Consider the following 19,481-nt stretch of genomic DNA (forward strand, 5'->3'; position numbering starts at 1 on the left):
AGCATAGGATGCTGTCCAACCTTTGCGGGATATCAGGAGTCTGTCCTCCCCTTATGACGATAGGATTTGTTCCCCTTGAGTCAAAAACACTTAAAAAATAACAAAAACATCTGAAAAACCAACAATCTCAAAAATCTTGAGTCATTAGAAGTAGTTAGGAAATCTGTTCCGAACTACGTTGGCTTGATCCCTTTCAACAGGGTACGTAGTGCAGCTTGGGATCCACATCCCAAGTCCAGCCAAACCTTTAAAAATAAACATTTCAAACCTTTCAAAATTACAAAAATATTCAAACCCTTTTTCAAAAAGATCTTCCCCTAGAGTTAGGAGTCTGTCCTAGCTATTTAGGGTGTTTTAGAGTTAGGAGTCTGTCTTGATTTGTTGATATGGTGTGTCCTGTCGTGTGAGTGTCCCTAGAGTTAGGAGGCCTCGAGTCGATCGGTTAGACATATAGTCGAACCGATGGCTAGACTAGGAAACATATAGTCAGCCCATGGTTTTCCTTAGGTTGCACAGCCTAGTTACACATAGGATGTAGGGCCCACCTGCATTAGCTTAAGGCTAACCAACTTGCATTAGTTAGGGCATATAGAGAGTCCTAAAAATTACAATTCACTTGAATTTAAGTAATCGTACAAAAAGCTTTAAAAATCAGTCGAGTCTAGTGGATTGAGTCTATGATAGCGGTTCTAGATGGTTAGGCATAATAGTTTAGAATAAGGCATCGAACTACGTTGACTCCGATTCTTCCCGAGGCCGGGATACGTAGAGCAGCTGGGATGGATGGCCATCTTGGTCCGAGTCAGGTCTCATTAGAGTTAGGATTCATTTTGTCCAGTCAGGTATAGAGTTGATTTGTGTTGTATGTTTTTGCTGTGTTTTCTTACTTTCATGTACAGATCCTATACATTTAGCTGTAACATGCATGTGTTTGCACACCAGAACTTAGACACCCATTAGGCATGTCACTTATAACCTAGTTTTGCTTAGGTGACACATCTTTCATTTATTTTGTGTATGTGTTTAATTTTCATCTCTGAGACATGCATGATTAGATAGACGTCTTCTCAGAGATATTGATTCCCATTTCATATGACTTTTGCCCAAAATTCTTCAAAATCATTAAGTAAATGGCATAAGAGACCAGGTGCTTGCACTTGGGCGGACGAGGTGCTCTTTGGACCTTCCGAATTCGTAACCAGGCACGAACCCTCTTTTTATAATCTCTGGTTATCCGTTGCAACAGAGCATAGTATGGGATCCTTGGCCCACTTCCTTGGATGGCGACTCTTCTTTGTTTAAGGTACGCCTCGAATCTGGGCTAGGCCCCGAATCGAGAGGTATCTCCCTTTGTATCGCCACTCATGCTGTGAGGGGCATTTCTTTCGAGAGTTCCTTGGTAGAGCTCTCCATTCACGTGGATGATCCTGAGACTGACTCGTGTGGGGGCACGTCCCTCCGCCGCGCCTCTCTCAGATCGGGGTCCACAGTTACTTACTATTTTATGTTGAGTCAGTCATCATGGTCAGTATAATTGTTGAGTCCGGTCTTACAGTTAAAGGTCAATGCCTAGTCCAGGCAAGTTATCTTCTGTTTCCCTTTCTTATTTAGAGTTGTGAATCCTGAGCATGTTCAGGATAGGTCGTCTGATGTAATAGCTTTTCTTTAAATAAAATTTCAGTCAGTTCCAAAAAGTTCACTTGTGTCTGTTTCTTAAGTGTGCTTCTGATCTTAAAATAAGACTCCCTCCTCAAATGAGGACAAAATTGACGAAACTCCACTTGAGTCACAGCAATTACTTGAACGAGAGGAGGAGCGCCAATCCCAACCTTTCAAAGATGAAATTGAAATGATAAACACTGGCACTGAAACTTTGATTCAGTGAATGCCGATTGAAAATACATTACCCTCTAAAGAGTGTGAAGAATTGATAAAATTATTTCAAGAATAAGAAGATTGTCTAGAAAAGCTACAACCGATACCAGGGGCAAGACATAGATGGAAAGCTCAAAGAAAATGAAGAAAGTGAGAAGATATATGCTATACAAGGGGCATAGAGTGAAAACAACTTTCATATTTCTAATCAATGACCTTGGTTCTCAAATTCATAACATAAAGCCAACAAATTCAAGATGAAAAGTTCAAGAGCAAACAATGAAAAGTGATCATCAGATATTGAGAGTACGAATCCATAGATGGAGGATGTCAAAGAACAAGTTTCGCTCTATGAAAGTCAAAAGCACGTATTAGAATCTTGAAAGAAGAAGATCCATTATCTCTTACCTGGAAATGCCGTCAAACTCCGCGAAAAAAAAAAACAAAAGAGAAAAATAATAATAAATAAATAATCAGTACCAGAGGGACTCTAGTAACCTGGATCGATTCCCAATTTGAACATCAGAAGGCCTCCTTTGGCCGAATAAATCCCAAAATCAGAACCCAACGTCAAAAGAATACCGATTGCAAACCCTTCGAGCCTGAGTAAAATTTTCTTGAAAACCCATCAAACTCGGGGCATTCGCCCCCGAACTACGCGAGACCTGATCCCTACACTGGGGTACGTAGGCAACTCGGTTGAACCGAGTTCGGTCGATTCAAAAAGGAAAAGAAATTCAATCCTTTCAAAAAAAAAAGAGAGAGGGACAAGTTCCAAAAGAAGAGAAGTTAATTGTTCCAGAAAGAAAAGAAAAAAGGAAAAAAAAATCAAACAATTTATCTTCAAACTAGGGGCATTCGCCCTGAACTACACACGACCTGATTCCTACCTTGGGATATGTAGGCGACCTGTTCACAGGTTCGGTCGAAATCTTTGTTGAGCCTTAAGCCATTCTTTGAAAAGCCCTATCCTACCTATAAAAGTCCTTCTGGTGTTCAGAACTAATGAGCTAGGTCCTGAGATACAATAAAAAATGAAATGATGATGAATAAGAAAAATAACGGAGTTTGAAGATCTGCTAGACTGAAAACCTGAAAGGGCGGTCTAGGCAAAATTTAAGATCATTCCCCTGCTAAGTTGAAAACCCGAAAGGGCGGCTTAGGCAAAAGCTAAGGGGATAGCCTGCTGGATCGAAAACCTAGAAAGGTGGTTCAGGCAAAAGTTAAGGCTAGCGCGGTCCGCCAAGTTAAAAACCCTGAAGAGGTGACTTGGTCACGGTAAGAGAATCAGTATAAGAAGGCAACAGCCGGTATCAAGACTGAAGATCAACTGAAGTTCAAGCAAATTCAAGTGATATCCTCAAAACTGGGGGCATTGAAGCTAAGCAATCTTAGGGGTCGTAATTAAATTCTTGAGGCATTACTGTTTCGAGGAAGAAGTCCGGTGTTTACCAATTGAAAAACTATTCCTTGAAAGGATAGACTTACCAAACAAAACATTAACTAAGTCAGAAGCATCACTATGTTTGTCAGTATAGTCAGTCAATCTTTATTATTCTAAGTTCACTCCTTCAGGGCTGCTCAATCCTTTGAGTAGTGCCTTTCATCTAAGTTTTCTCTTTAGAAAGAGTCAATTGTCGTTCCTATGTCCAAATGATGTAACTGTCTTGGTGAAGGAGGCCAGGCCTAGGCAGCTCCCTGCAATTATACCTGAAAGAGCTCGAGAATTTAGTCAAACAACTTCATTTCAAAGAAGATCAGCTCAGAAAAATTCAGAAGTAGAAACATCAGAAAGCCCAGCTTCCGTAAAAAGATCATACCCCAGGAAGGCACCTTAAGCTTGGAAGAACCTCAGATGCAATGGTGGTTGAGCCAATTTCTCAGAAAGATGAACCATTCAAATTCATAATTCCCTTCCGGTTAGTTATCCTGGTCAAGAAATGTTTATCTAAACACCTGTCAAGAAGCAGATCCCGCTTTTCCATGTTAATATCCAAGAGAGTCGTTGTTCTAAATTACCAATCTCAAATGTCTTGTTCAAGGTTTCAGTTATCAAAATCCCCAGAAGACAAGACCAGCAGTCTCTTTGAGAAAAATCTTGTTGAAGTTTCATAAAAATGTTCCTAATCCATTCTTGCTAGTAATGGTTCTTCGTTCCAAAGGTTTGCCGTTTCATCATTCGTCAAAGTCCTAGTTTCCAACATCTTTGTCGGGCACGATCCATAATATCCCCGATTTCATTGAGTTCAAAAAAATAAAAAATTCATCAAATCCAATCTTACGTCAAATTCAAGTTCATGGAAAATCTCTAAATTCTTCGAGCCCGTTTGTGAACGGTACCTCTTTTCTCGAGCCCATTTGCAAATGGCCTCGTCTTCTCCTTGAGCCCGTTTGTGAACGGTGCCTCTTTTCTCGAATCCATTTGTGAATGGTATTGTCCTCCTTGAACCCGTTTGTGAACGGTGCCTCATTTCTCGAGTCCATTTGTGAATGGTCTTGTCTTCTCCTTGAGCCCGTTTGTGAACGGTGCCTCTTTTCTCGAGTCCATTTGTGAATGGTCTCGTCTTCTCCTTGAGCCCGTTTGTGAACGGTGCCTCATTTTTTTGAGTCCATTTGTGAATGGTCTCGTCTTCTCCTTGAACCCGTTTGTGAACGGTGTCTCATTCTCTGAGTCCATTTGTGAATGGTCTCATCTTCTCCTTGAGCCCGTTTGTGAACGGTGCCTCATTTCTCGAGTCCATTTGTGAATGGTCTTGTCTTCTCCTTGAGCCCGTTTGTGAACGGTGCCTCTTTTCTCGAGTCCATTTGTGAATGGTCTCGTCTTCTCCTTGAGCCCGTTTGTGAACGGTGCCTCATTTTTTTGAGTCCATTTGTGAATGGTCTCGTCTTCTCCTTGAACCCGTTTGTGAACGGTGTCTCATTCTCTGAGTCCATTTGTGAATGGTCTCATCTTCTCCTTGAGCCCGTTTGTGAATGGTGCCTCATTTCTCGAGTCCATTTGTGAATAATCTTGTCTTATCCTTGAGCCCGTTTGTGAATGGTGCCTCTTTTCTCGAATCCATTTGTGAATCGTATCGTCCTCCTTGAGCCCGTTTGTGAACGGTGCCTCATTTCTCGAGTCCATTTGTGAATGGTCTTGTCTTCTCCTTGAGCCCGTTTGTGAACGGTGCCTCTTTTCTCGAATCCATTTGTGAATGGTATCGTCCTCCTTGAGCCCGTTTGTGATCGGTGCCTCATTTCTCGAGTCCATTTGTGAATGGTCTTGTCTTCTCCTTGAGCCCGTTTGTGAACGGTGCCTCTTTTCTCGAGTCCATTTGTGAATGGTTTTCTATCCTCCTTGAGGCCGTTTGTGAACGGTGCCTCATTGTCCAAGTCCATTTGGGAATGCTTCTTATCCTCGTTGAACCCGCTTGTGAGCGGCGTCTCATCTCCTTCTAAAAACTGTTTGAGAACGATCTTTGTCCTTTCCCTTCAGAATCCATTCGAAAATGATATCTCATTCTCTAATTGCCCGTTTGTGAACGGCGCCGCATCGAGTTTTTTTATTCTAGGATTTCATCTAGGGTCTTGCATTATAGTAGGTTGCATTATGTCTAGGGAGTCATTTGTCGATTAAAGCTACGCAAAATGGTTCTGTCATTTTGACTTTGGTATTCGATGACTACGTCGTCTCTACCAAAGAGGGGCATCTGTAGACACCCACATTTTGCTTTACTTTAACCAACAATAACCTAATATATTGATCCGTAGAATTTCATTGGTAAAGTATGCATCCTCAAATTTTTTGAAAAAAACAAAATGATAAAGAGATGTACCTGGTGAGATGATTAGATCCGAAAAATTGAAAAATACCCTGATTGGTGAATTTAGTGTGTTAAATCCATGTGAGAACCCCCTCTATCATTGATTTATATGTTTTAGGTCATTAATATCTTGATCTGACATTACGGATCATCAATCGGGACAAAATAAGCTAGGGTCACTTCATAGCCCGGACCCTGATTCCATTCCGAGACCCGATTTCCGTAAATCGTTAGATCAATGGCAGATCTTGACCTGGGTCTAACCATCCAAAACCACCTAACCTCTCCTCTCATCCTAACCATCCAAACCTCACCTAACCTCACCTAACCTCTCCTCTCATCCTAACCATTCAAACCTCACCTAACCTCACCTAACCTCACCTAACCTTACCTAACCTCACCTAACCTCACCTAACCTCCTATCCCATTCTCCTATAAATACCCTCTCATCCCACCATCCAAGAGAAGAAGAAAAGGAACCCCTCTCTTAGAAAATTCATCCCTCTCCCTCATCTCTTCAAGGGTTCGGCCATCCTTGCCGGATCGGGTGATTTTATACGTTGGGTGATATATATCAAAAGCAGTCATTATCAAGCAAGGAATCATCTTCAAGGAATTAACATCAAAGAAAAATCAAACACAAAGTGGATTTTCAAAGAGGTAGGCATTTATTTCAATTCTATGTAGGGTCTGCTTTCATGCATATCTTTTACTTTAAAAGAAAAACCATGTTAGGAAGCATCTAGGATCAATCCTTAATCATATTCTTCTTGATGGTAGACTTTGAAGTTATACATGTTTCCCTCTTCTCTTAACCCATCTTATCTTCATTTTTATTTTTCCCTAATGGTTCACACCCTGGTTCCCCCTGGTTAGCCTCTGGTTAGACCCTGGTTGCACCCAGGTTCGTTGCTGGTTGCACCCAGGTTCGATGCTGGTTGCACCCTGGTTCCCTGCTGGTTCGCACCCTGGTTCCCCTGCTGGTTCGCACCCTGGTTCCCTACTAATTCGCACCCTGGTTCGCACCCTGGCCAGCCCCTGGTTGTACTCTGGTTCGCACCCTGGTTCACACCCTGGTTCCCCCTGGTTAGCCTCTGGTTAGACCCTGGTTGCACCCAGGTTCGCTGCTGGTTGCACCCAGGTTCCCCTGCTGGTTCGCACCCTGGTTCCCTGCTGGTTCGCACCCTGGTTCACACCCTGGTTCCCCCTGGTTAGCCTCTGGTTAGACCCTGGTTGCACCCAGGTTCGCTGCTGGTTGCACCCAGGTTCGATGCTGGTTGCACCCTGGTTCCCCTGCTGGTTCGCACCCTGGTTCCCTGCTGGTTCGCACCCTGGTGCACCCTGGTCCGCACCCTGGTTTGTACCCTGCTTCCTCCTGGTTAGACCATGGCTAGTCTCGGGTTTGCTCCTAACTTAGACCCGACTCACTAAACCCCATACCCATAAGCCTTAAACCCTATAACCATAGCCACACATCAACCCAAGCCATACCTTTGTCCACTCACTGAGGCACACCATTTATCCATAAATTTGGTTACATTAAATCTAACCCAGCCAGGCCACCTGCAGCTTAAGTCAAATCGCCCCAATACAATCCAACCAAGTGGGATCCCAACCCAGCTCAACTGAGTCAACTCTAGCCAACCTCCCTAGTCGAGTTGACCCAACTCTCTAGTCGAGTATGCTCAACCTCTTTAACTAATTGGACTCTCCCCTTAGTTGACTCAATCCAATTCCTTAATCAACCCATCCCAATGCAACCGAGTCGCATTCGACCAAGTTGCGGCCTTCCATGTCACAACCGAGTCATTCCCCTATTCTACTAATGCCCTTTTACACCTAATAGAACTTCCTCCCTTTTGCCTAACCAAGTCATATCCCAACACAATCTGAGTCGCATGTTTGAATCCATTTGGCCGAATCTCATAAGCCCGCCCATTTTGAATTCCCAAAATTCAAACCCTTGATGATTCCTGTATGCTCAATTCTTTGATGCAAATTCCCAATTCCAAAATCCCATTGCTAAATCAATGTTTCTGAATCTCAAGTCCAATGCTCAAATACAAACCCGATTCCTGATCCAAATACCAATCTTGTTTTCCAAAATCCAAGCAACCTCCCCAACCGAACTACGTCGACTCTGATCCCAGTGAGGCTTGGGTACGTAGGCAGCTTGGATGTCTGATGGCATACCACCCGCGAGTCGGCACCACAACAAATTGTGGTGTTTTGTATATTAATTTTCTTGTAAATACTTAATCAAATCACTTAGGACTTTCCATGAAATTAGAATTCTAGGAGAACTTTCACTTAGATTGAATCCAGACAAATTAATAAATCAAGATACACATTTAGGATTCTCATTGAAATTAGATCATAGGATGCATGTCACTTAGTTCGCACATTAACATAGAGTTGAATGAGCCATTTAAAATAAATTTAAAAGAGTTAGCTTTTGGAATCGAAGACCGATTATCGGGCAGGAATGGTGCATGTGGCGGATAACTCCCCATACCTTCCATTCTCGTAACCAGGTAGCGAGTCTAGATTTCTGGTTAATTTCGGGTCCTAGATCCCACATCTAGGTGGCGACTCTGTCAGTCTCTTTCGTGTGGAATTCGGATTGCCTTAGTGATCCCAAGTTCACATGAAAGACGAATTCAAATCAATAATTAAATGCACACGCCAATCGCGTGGGTACGGGAGACCAAGAGAGAGAGCGCGGCGGCTCGCGCCCCACACCCCTCTCGCGGGATCAGGGTACCACAGTCTGGCGACTCTGCTGGGGATCACCTAACTTCATTAAAACTTCAAAAGATAATTCATTTGAATTTAATTTTAAATGGCTCATAAAAACTCTATACTTGTTAGATTAGTTTGTCTTGTTTTATTTTCTCATCACATTTTACTCAAACTTAATTTAACAAAACCTGAAGGCATCATAGATTGCGCAAACATATTGCACACACTTACATCACTTGCATCTAAACTCTTGCATCTCACGTGCACACACGTCCTATTTTAGGAACCCGGAGTGTTATCTAGCATGGTTGACTGGGATTTCATCACCTGGTGCCTCTGTGCTAGAGAAGCATTCCACCCTTAGCCTAGTACCTTTATGGTACGTAAACGGATCTCTTGTTCACGTACTGATACGCCGGACACTGGTACAGTATATCGAACAGGGATTCGCGCTAAGGGAACTCTTGGCCTTACCCCTAGATTAACCCACACATGCATGTAGTATACGAACACATGTGCATCACGTGTGTGAGCCTAGTTTAGGATATCCTACCCATTGGTGTCTAGATTAGGCCGTGGTCCATCTTCCAATGGTCACGATCGGTCCTTAGATACACGAACAAAGTCATAAGTCGAGATTCTCTCTCCACTCCGATAGATTAGGATTATGGTTGATGCCTTCAGGTAACACTGATAAAATGTGAAAAAAAAAAAAAAAAAAAATTTCCCTTTGGGTTAGGATATAAATCCCATCATTTCCAAAGATCTCATAGGATTAGTCATTCATGATCTATCCGTTGAAAGCAATCCTATGCTATCTCATCTAATCTCTTGATCGTGCGTCTTTCATTCTTCTGCCATACGATTCGATCGTATCTTCATGCCATCCCCTAACTGGCAGGAGCACAATCTCACAATCTTTCGATTATGCAATCTCATGATCTGATCATGCCTGGTCCAGATAATCCAATCTTGCTTGTACCCCTGGTCTCTTCCTCCTCTAGGGGCTACCTTTTCAAGATTATTTTGCTAAGTCCTTCAGAGTTCACTCTCAGAATCCTTGAGCTAGGGGCATTCCCCTATGCGAATCAGTCATCATTGTCCAAAATTGAAAGTATCAGCCATGATGATGTTCAGAACGAACCAGCCTTCGCCGAGCCTTCAACGCCAAACAGTTGCAGCAGTTAAAGTTTTAGTTACTTACTATTTTATGTTGAGTCAGTCATCATGGTCAGTATAATTGTTGAGTCCGGTCTTACAGTTAAAGGTCAATGCCTAGTCCAGGCAAGTTATCTTCTGTTTCCCTTTCTTATTTAGAGTTGTGAATCCTGAGCATGTTCAGGATAGGTCGTCTGATGTAATAGCTTTTCTTTAAATAAAATTTCAGTCAGTTCCAAAAAGTTCACTTGTGTCTGTTTCTTAAGTGTGCTTCTGATCTTAAAATAAGACTCCCTCCTCAAATGAGGACAAAATTGACGAAACTCCACTTGAGTCACAGCAATTACTTGAACGAGAGGAGGAGCGCCAATCCCAACCTTTCAAAGATGAAATTGAAATGATAAACACTGGCACTGAAACTTTGATTCAGTGAATGCCGATTGAAAATACATTACCCTCTAAAGAGTGTGAAGAATTGATAAAATTATTTCAAGAATAAGAAGATTGTCTAGAAAAGCTACAACCGATACCAGGGGCAAGACATAGATGGAAAGCTCAAAGAAAATGAAGAAAGTGAGAAGATATATGCTATACAAGGGGCATAGAGTGAAAACAACTTTCATATTTCTAATCAATGACCTTGGTTCTCAAATTCATAACATAAAGCCAACAAATTCAAGATGAAAAGTTCAAGAGCAAACAATGAAAAGTGATCATCAGATATTGAGAGTACGAATCCATAGATGGAGGATGTCAAAGAACAAGTTTCGCTCTATGAAAGTCAAAAGCACGTATTAGAATCTTGAAAGAAGAAGATCCATTATCTCTTACCTGGAAATGCCGTCAAACTCCGCGAAAAAAAAAAACAAAAGAGAAAAATAATAATAAATAAATAATCAGTACCAGAGGGACTCTAGTAACCTGGATCGATTCCCAATTTGAACATCAGAAGGCCTCCTTTGGCCGAATAAATCCCAAAATCAGAACCCAACGTCAAAAGAATACCGATTGCAAACCCTTCGAGCCTGAGTAAAATTTTCTTGAAAACCCATCAAACTCGGGGCATTCGCCCCCGAACTACGCGAGACCTGATCCCTACACTGGGGTACGTAGGCAACTCGGTTGAACCGAGTTCGGTCGATTCAAAAAGGAAAAGAAATTCAATCCTTTCAAAAAAAAAAAGAGAGAGGGACAAGTTCCAAAAGAAGAGAAGTTAATTGTTCCAGAAAGAAAAGAAAAAAGGAAAAAAAAATCAAACAATTTATCTTCAAACTAGGGGCATTCGCCCTGAACTACACACGACCTGATTCCTACCTTGGGATATGTAGGCGACCTGTTCACAGGTTCGGTCGAAATCTTTGTTGAGCCTTAAGCCATTCTTTGAAAAGCCCTATCCTACCTATAAAAGTCCTTCTGGTGTTCAGAACTAATGAGCTAGGTCCTGAGATACAATAAAAAATGAAATGATGATGAATAAGAAAAATAACGGAGTTTGAAGATCTGCTAGACTGAAAACCTGAAAGGGCGGTCTAGGCAAAATTTAAGATCATTCCCCTGCTAAGTTGAAAACCCGAAAGGGCGGCTTAGGCAAAAGCTAAGGGGATAGCCTGCTGGATCGAAAACCTAGAAAGGTGGTTCAGGCAAAAGTTAAGGCTAGCGCGGTCCGCCAAGTTAAAAACCCTGAAGAGGTGACTTGGTCACGGTAAGAGAATCAGTATAAGAAGGCAACAGCCGGTATCAAGACTGAAGATCAACTGAAGTTCAAGCAAATTCAAGTGATATCCTCAAAACTGGGGGCATTGAAGCTAAGCAATCTTAGGGGTCGTAATTAAATTCTTGAGGCATTACTGTTTCGAGGAAGAAGTCCGGTGTTTACCAATTGAAAAACTATTCCTTGAAAGGATAGACTTACCAAACAAAACATTAACTAAGTCAGAAGCATCACTATGTTTGTCAGTATAGTCAGTCAATCTTTATTATTCTAAGTTCACTCCTTCAGGGCTGCTCAATCCTTTGAGTAGTGCCTTTCATCTAAGTTTTCTCTTTAGAAAGAGTCAATTGTCGTTCCTATGTCCAAATGATGTAACTGTCTTGGTGAAGGAGGCCAGGCCTAGGCAGCTCCCTGCAATTATACCTGAAAGAGCTCGAGAATTTAGTCAAACAACTTCATTTCAAAGAAGATCAGCTCAGAAAAATTCAGAAGTAGAAACATCAGAAAGCCCAGCTTCCGTAAAAAGATCATACCCCAGGAAGGCACCTTAAGCTTGGAAGAACCTCAGATGCAATGGTGGTTGAGCCAATTTCTCAGAAAGATGAACCATTCAAATTCATAATTCCCTTCCGGTTAGTTATCCTGGTCAAGAAATGTTTATCTAAACACCTGTCAAGAAGCAGATCCCGCTTTTCCATGTTAATATCCAAGAGAGTCGTTGTTCTAAATTACCAATCTCAAATGTCTTGTTCAAGGTTTCAGTTATCAAAATCCCCAGAAGACAAGACCAGCAGTCTCTTTGAGAAAAATCTTGTTGAAGTTTCATAAAAATGTTCCTAATCCATTCTTGCTAGTAATGGTTCTTCGTTCCAAAGGTTTGCCGTTTCATCATTCGTCAAAGTCCTAGTTTCCAACATCTTTGTCGGGCACGATCCATAATATCCCCGATTTCATTGAGTTCAAAAAAATAAAAAATTCATCAAATCCAATCTTACGTCAAATTCAAGTTCATGGAAAATCTCTAAATTCTTCGAGCCCGTTTGTGAACGGTACCTCTTTTCTCGAGCCCATTTGCAAATGGCCTCGTCTTCTCCTTGAGCCCGTTTGTGAACGGTGCCTCTTTTCTCGAATCCATTTGTGAATGGTATTGTCCTCCTTGAACCCGTTTGTGAACGGTGCCTCATTTCTCGAGTCCATTTGTGAATGGTCTTGTCTTCTCCTTGAGCCCGTTTGTGAACGGTGCCTCTTTTCTCGAGTCCATTTGTGAATGGTCTCGTCTTCTCCTTGAGCCCGTTTGTGAACGGTGCCTCATTTTTTTGAGTCCATTTGTGAATGGTCTCGTCTTCTCCTTGAACCCGTTTGTGAACGGTGTCTCATTCTCTGAGTCCATTTGTGAATGGTCTCATCTTCTCCTTGAGCCCGTTTGTGAACGGTGCCTCATTTCTCGAGTCCATTTGTGAATGGTCTTGTCTTCTCCTTGAGCCCGTTTGTGAACGGTGCCTCTTTTCTCGAGTCCATTTGTGAATGGTCTCGTCTTCTCCTTGAGCCCGTTTGTGAACGGTGCCTCATTTTTTTGAGTCCATTTGTGAATGGTCTCGTCTTCTCCTTGAACCCGTTTGTGAACGGTGTCTCATTCTCTGAGTCCATTTGTGAATGGTCTCATCTTCTCCTTGAGCCCGTTTGTGAATGGTGCCTCATTTCTCGAGTCCATTTGTGAATAATCTTGTCTTATCCTTGAGCCCGTTTGTGAATGGTGCCTCTTTTCTCGAATCCATTTGTGAATCGTATCGTCCTCCTTGAGCCCGTTTGTGAACGGTGCCTCATTTCTCGAGTCCATTTGTGAATGGTCTTGTCTTCTCCTTGAGCCCGTTTGTGAACGGTGCCTCTTTTCTCGAATCCATTTGTGAATGGTATCGTCCTCCTTGAGCCCGTTTGTGATCGGTGCCTCATTTCTCGAGTCCATTTGTGAATGGTCTTGTCTTCTCCTTGAGCCCGTTTGTGAACGGTGCCTCTTTTCTCGAGTCCATTTGTGAATGGTTTTCTATCCTCCTTGAGGCCGTTTGTGAACGGTGCCTCATTGTCCAAGTCCATTTGGGAATGCTTCTTATCCTCGTTGAACCCGCTTGTGAGCGGCGTCTCATCTCCTTCTAAAAACTGTTTGAGAACGATCTTTGTCCTTTCCCTTCAGAATCCATTCGAAAATGATATCTCATTCTCTAATTGCCCGTTTGTGAACGGCGCCGCATCGAGTTTTTTTATTCTAGGATTTCATCTAGGGTCTTGCATTATAGTAGGTTGCATTATGTCTAGGGAGTCATTTGTCGATTAAAGCTACGCAAAATGGTTCTGTCATTTTGACTTTGGTATTCGATGACTACGTCGTCTCTACCAAAGAGGGGCATCTGTAGACACCCACATTTTGCTTTACTTTAACCAACAATAACCTAATATATTGATCCGTAGAATTTCATTGGTAAAGTATGCATCCTCAAATTTTTTGAAAAAAACAAAATGATAAAGAGATGTACCTGGTGAGATGATTAGATCCGAAAAATTGAAAAATACCCTGATTGGTGAATTTAGTGTGTTAAATCCATGTGAGAACCCCCTCTATCATTGATTTATATGTTTTAGGTCATTAATATCTTGATCTGACATTACGGATCATCAATCGGGACAAAATAAGCTAGGGTCACTTCATAGCCCGGACCCTGATTCCATTCCGAGACCCGATTTCCGTAAATCGTTAGATCAATGGCAGATCTTGACCTGGGTCTAACCATCCAAAACCACCTAACCTCTCCTCTCATCCTAACCATCCAAACCTCACCTAACCTCACCTAACCTCTCCTCTCATCCTAACCATTCAAACCTCACCTAACCTCACCTAACCTCACCTAACCTTACCTAACCTCACCTAACCTCACCTAACCTCCTATCCCATTCTCCTATAAATACCCTCTCATCCCACCATCCAAGAGAAGAAGAAAAGGAACCCCTCTCTTAGAAAATTCATCCCTCTCCCTCATCTCTTCAAGGGTTCGGCCATCCTTGCCGGATCGGGTGATTTTATACGTTGGGTGATATATATCAAAAGCAGTCATTATCAAGCAAGGAATCATCTTCAAGGAATTAACATCAAAGAAAAATCAAACACAAAGTGGATTTTCAAAGAGGTAGGCATTTATTTCAATTCTATGTAGGGTCTGCTTTCATGCATATCTTTTACTTTAAAAGAAAAACCATGTTAGGAAGCATCTAGGATCAATCCTTAATCATATTCTTCTTGATGGTAGACTTTGAAGTTATACATGTTTCCCTCTTCTCTTAACCCATCTTATCTTCATTTTTATTTTTCCCTAATGGTTCACACCCTGGTTCCCCCTGGTTAGCCTCTGGTTAGACCCTGGTTGCACCCAGGTTCGTTGCTGGTTGCACCCAGGTTCGATGCTGGTTGCACCCTGGTTCCCTGCTGGTTCGCACCCTGGTTCCCCTGCTGGTTCGCACCCTGGTTCCCTACTAATTCGCACCCTGGTTCGCACCCTGGCCAGCCCCTGGTTGTACTCTGGTTCGCACCCTGGTTCACACCCTGGTTCCCCCTGGTTAGCCTCTGGTTAGACCCTGGTTGCACCCAGGTTCGCTGCTGGTTGCACCCAGGTTCCCCTGCTGGTTCGCACCCTGGTTCCCTGCTGGTTCGCACCCTGGTTCACACCCTGGTTCCCCCTGGTTAGCCTCTGGTTAGACCCTGGTTGCACCCAGGTTCGCTGCTGGTTGCACCCAGGTTCGATGCTGGTTGCACCCTGGTTCCCCTGCTGGTTCGCACCCTGGTTCCCTGCTGGTTCGCACCCTGGTGCACCCTGGTCCGCACCCTGGTTTGTACCCTGCTTCCTCCTGGTTAGACCATGGCTAGTCTCGGGTTTGCTCCTAACTTAGACCCGACTCACTAAACCCCATACCCATAAGCCTTAAACCCTATAACCATAGCCACACATCAACCCAAGCCATACCTTTGTCCACTCACTGAGGCACACCATTTATCCATAAATTTGGTTACATTAAATCTAACCCAGCCAGGCCACCTGCAGCTTAAGTCAAATCGCCCCAATACAATCCAACCAAGTGGGATCCCAACCCAGCTCAACTGAGTCAACTCTAGCCAACCTCCCTAGTCGAGTTGACCCAACTCTCTAGTCGAGTATGCTCAACCTCTTTAACTAATTGGACTCTCCCCTTAGTTGACTCAATCCAATTCCTTAATCAACCCATCCCAATGCAACCGAGTCGCATTCGACCAAGTTGCGGCCTTCCATGTCACAACCGAGTCATTCCCCTATTCTACTAATGCCCTTTTACACCTAATAGAACTTCCTCCCTTTTGCCTAACCAAGTCATATCCCAACACAATCTGAGTCGCATGTTTGAATCCATTTGGCCGAATCTCATAAGCCCGCCCATTTTGAATTCCCAAAATTCAAACCCTTGATGATTCCTGTATGCTCAATTCTTTGATGCAAATTCCCAATTCCAAAATCCCATTGCTAAATCAATGTTTCTGAATCTCAAGTCCAATGCTCAAATACAAACCCGATTCCTGATCCAAATACCAATCTTGTTTTCCAAAATCCAAGCAACCTCCCCAACCGAACTACGTCGACTCTGATCCCAGTGAGGCTTGGGTACGTAGGCAGCTTGGATGTCTGATGGCATACCACCCGCGAGTCGGCACCACAACAAATTGTGGTGTTTTGTATATTAATTTTCTTGTAAATACTTAATCAAATCACTTAGGACTTTCCATGAAATTAGAATTCTAGGAGAACTTTCACTTAGATTGAATCCAGACAAATTAATAAATCAAGATACACATTTAGGATTCTCATTGAAATTAGATCATAGGATGCATGTCACTTAGTTCGCACATTAACATAGAGTTGAATGAGCCATTTAAAATAAATTTAAAAGAGTTAGCTTTTGGAATCGAAGACCGATTATCGGGCAGGAATGGTGCATGTGGCGGATAACTCCCCATACCTTCCATTCTCGTAACCAGGTAGCGAGTCTAGATTTCTGGTTAATTTCGGGTCCTAGATCCCACATCTAGGTGGCGACTCTGTCAGTCTCTTTCGTGTGGAATTCGGATTGCCTTAGTGATCCCAAGTTCACATGAAAGACGAATTCAAATCAATAATTAAATGCACACGCCAATCGCGTGGGTACGGGAGACCAAGAGAGAGAGCGCGGCGGCTCGCGCCCCACACCCCTCTCGCGGGATCAGGGTACCACAGTCTGGCGACTCTGCTGGGGATCACCTAACTTCATTAAAACTTCAAAAGATAATTCATTTGAATTTAATTTTAAATGGCTCATAAAAACTCTATACTTGTTAGATTAGTTTGTCTTGTTTTATTTTCTCATCACATTTTACTCAAACTTAATTTAACAAAACCTGAAGGCATCATAGATTGCGCAAACATATTGCACACACTTACATCACTTGCATCTAAACTCTTGCATCTCACGTGCACACACGTCCTATTTTAGGAACCCGGAGTGTTATCTAGCATGGTTGACTGGGATTTCATCACCTGGTGCCTCTGTGCTAGAGAAGCATTCCACCCTTAGCCTAGTACCTTTATGGTACGTAAACGGATCTCTTGTTCACGTACTGATACGCCGGACACTGGTACAGTATATCGAACAGGGATTCGCGCTAAGGGAACTCTTGGCCTTACCCCTAGATTAACCCACACATGCATGTAGTATACGAACACATGTGCATCACGTGTGTGAGCCTAGTTTAGGATATCCTACCCATTGGTGTCTAGATTAGGCCGTGGTCCATCTTCCAATGGTCACGATCGGTCCTTAGATACACGAACAAAGTCATAAGTCGAGATTCTCTCTCCACTCCGATAGATTAGGATTATGGTTGATGCCTTCAGGTAACACTGATAAAATGTGAAAAAAAAAAAAAAAAATTTCCCTTTGGGTTAGGATATAAATCCCATCATTTCCAAAGATCTCATAGGATTAGTCATTCATGATCTATCCGTTGAAAGCAATCCTATGCTATCTCATCTAATCTCTTGATCGTGCGTCTTTCATTCTTCTGCCATACGATTCGATCGTATCTTCATGCCATCCCCTAACTGGCAGGAGCACAATCTCACAATCTTTCGATTATGCAATCTCATGATCTGATCATGCCTGGTCCAGATAATCCAATCTTGCTTGTACCCCTGGTCTCTTCCTCCTCTAGGGGCTACCTTTTCAAGATTATTTTGCTAAGTCCTTCAGAGTTCACTCTCAGAATCCTTGAGCTAGGGGCATTCCCCTATGCGAATCAGTCATCATTGTCCAAAATTGAAAGTATCAGCCATGATGATGTTCAGAACGAACCAGCCTTCGCCGAGCCTTCAACGCCAAACAGTTGCAGCAGTTAAAGTTTTAGTTACTTACTATTTTATGTTGAGTCAGTCATCATGGTCAGTATAATTGTTGAGTCCGGTCTTACAGTTAAAGGTCAATGCCTAGTCCAGGCAAGTTATCTTCTGTTTCCCTTTCTTATTTAGAGTTGTGAATCCTGAGCATGTTCAGGATAGGTCGTCTGATGTAATAGCTTTTCTTTAAATAAAATTTCAGTCAGTTCCAAAAAGTTCACTTGTGTCTGTTTCTTAAGTGTGCTTCTGATCTTAAAATAAGACTCCCTCCTCAAATGAGGACAAAATTGACGAAACTCCACTTGAGTCACAGCAATTACTTGAACGAGAGGAGGAGCGCCAATCCCAACCTTTCAAAGATGAAATTGAAATGATAAACACTGGCACTGAAACTTTGATTCAGTGAATGCCGATTGAAAATACATTACCCTCTAAAGAGTGTGAAGAATTGATAAAATTATTTCAAGAATAAGAAGATTGTCTAGAAAAGCTACAACCGATACCAGGGGCAAGACATAGATGGAAAGCTCAAAGAAAATGAAGAAAGTGAGAAGATATATGCTATACAAGGGGCATAGAGTGAAAACAACTTTCATATTTCTAATCAATGACCTTGGTTCTCAAATTCATAACATAAAGCCAACAAATTCAAGATGAAAAGTTCAAGAGCAAACAATGAAAAGTGATCATCAGATATTGAGAGTACGAATCCATAGATGGAGGATGTCAAAGAACAAGTTTCGCTCTATGAAAGTCAAAAGCACGTATTAGAATCTTGAAAGAAGAAGATCCATTATCTCTTACCTGGAAATGCCGTCAAACTCCGCGAAAAAAAAAAACAAAAGAGAAAAATAATAATAAATAAATAATCAGTACCAGAGGGACTCTAGTAACCTGGATCGATTCCCAATTTGAACATCAGAAGGCCTCCTTTGGCCGAATAAATCCCAAAATCAGAACCCAACGTCAAAAGAATACCGATTGCAAACCCTTCGAGCCTGAGTAAAATTTTCTTGAAAACCCATCAAACTCGGGGCATTCGCCCCCGAACTACGCGAGACCTGATCCCTACACTGGGGTACGTAGGCAACTCGGTTGAACCGAGTTCGGTCGATTCAAAAAGGAAAAGAAATTCAATCCTTTCAAAAAAAAAAAAAAAAAAAGAGGGACAAGTTCCAAAAGAAGAGAAGTTAATTGTTCCAGAAAGAAAAGAAAAAAGGAAAAAAAAATCAAACAATTTATCTTCAAACTAGGGGCATTCGCCCTGAACTACACACGACCTGATTCCTACCTTGGGATATGTAGGCGACCTGTTCACAGGTTCGGTCGAAATCTTTGTTGAGCCTTAAGCCATTCTTTGAAAAGCCCTATCCTACCTATAAAAGTCCTTCTGGTGTTCAGAACTAATGAGCTAGGTCCTGAGATACAATAAAAAATGAAATGATGATGAATAAGAAAAATAACGGAGTTTGAAGATCTGCTAGACTGAAAACCTGAAAGGGCGGTCTAGGCAAAATTTAAGATCATTCCCCTGCTAAGTTGAAAACCCGAAAGGGCGGCTTAGGCAAAAGCTAAGGGGATAGCCTGCTGGATCGAAAACCTAGAAAGGTGGTTCAGGCAAAAGTTAAGGCTAGCGCGGTCCGCCAAGTTAAAAACCCTGAAGAGGTGACTTGGTCACGGTAAGAGAATCAGTATAAGAAGGCAACAGCCGGTATCAAGACTGAAGATCAACTGAAGTTCAAGCAAATTCAA

This window comes from Tasmannia lanceolata, unplaced genomic scaffold, assembly GCF_043159265.1.
Source record: "Tasmannia lanceolata isolate RefF3 unplaced genomic scaffold, GAP_Taslan_0.1 ptg000020l, whole genome shotgun sequence".
Taxonomy (NCBI): Eukaryota; Viridiplantae; Streptophyta; class Magnoliopsida; order Canellales; family Winteraceae; genus Tasmannia; species Tasmannia lanceolata.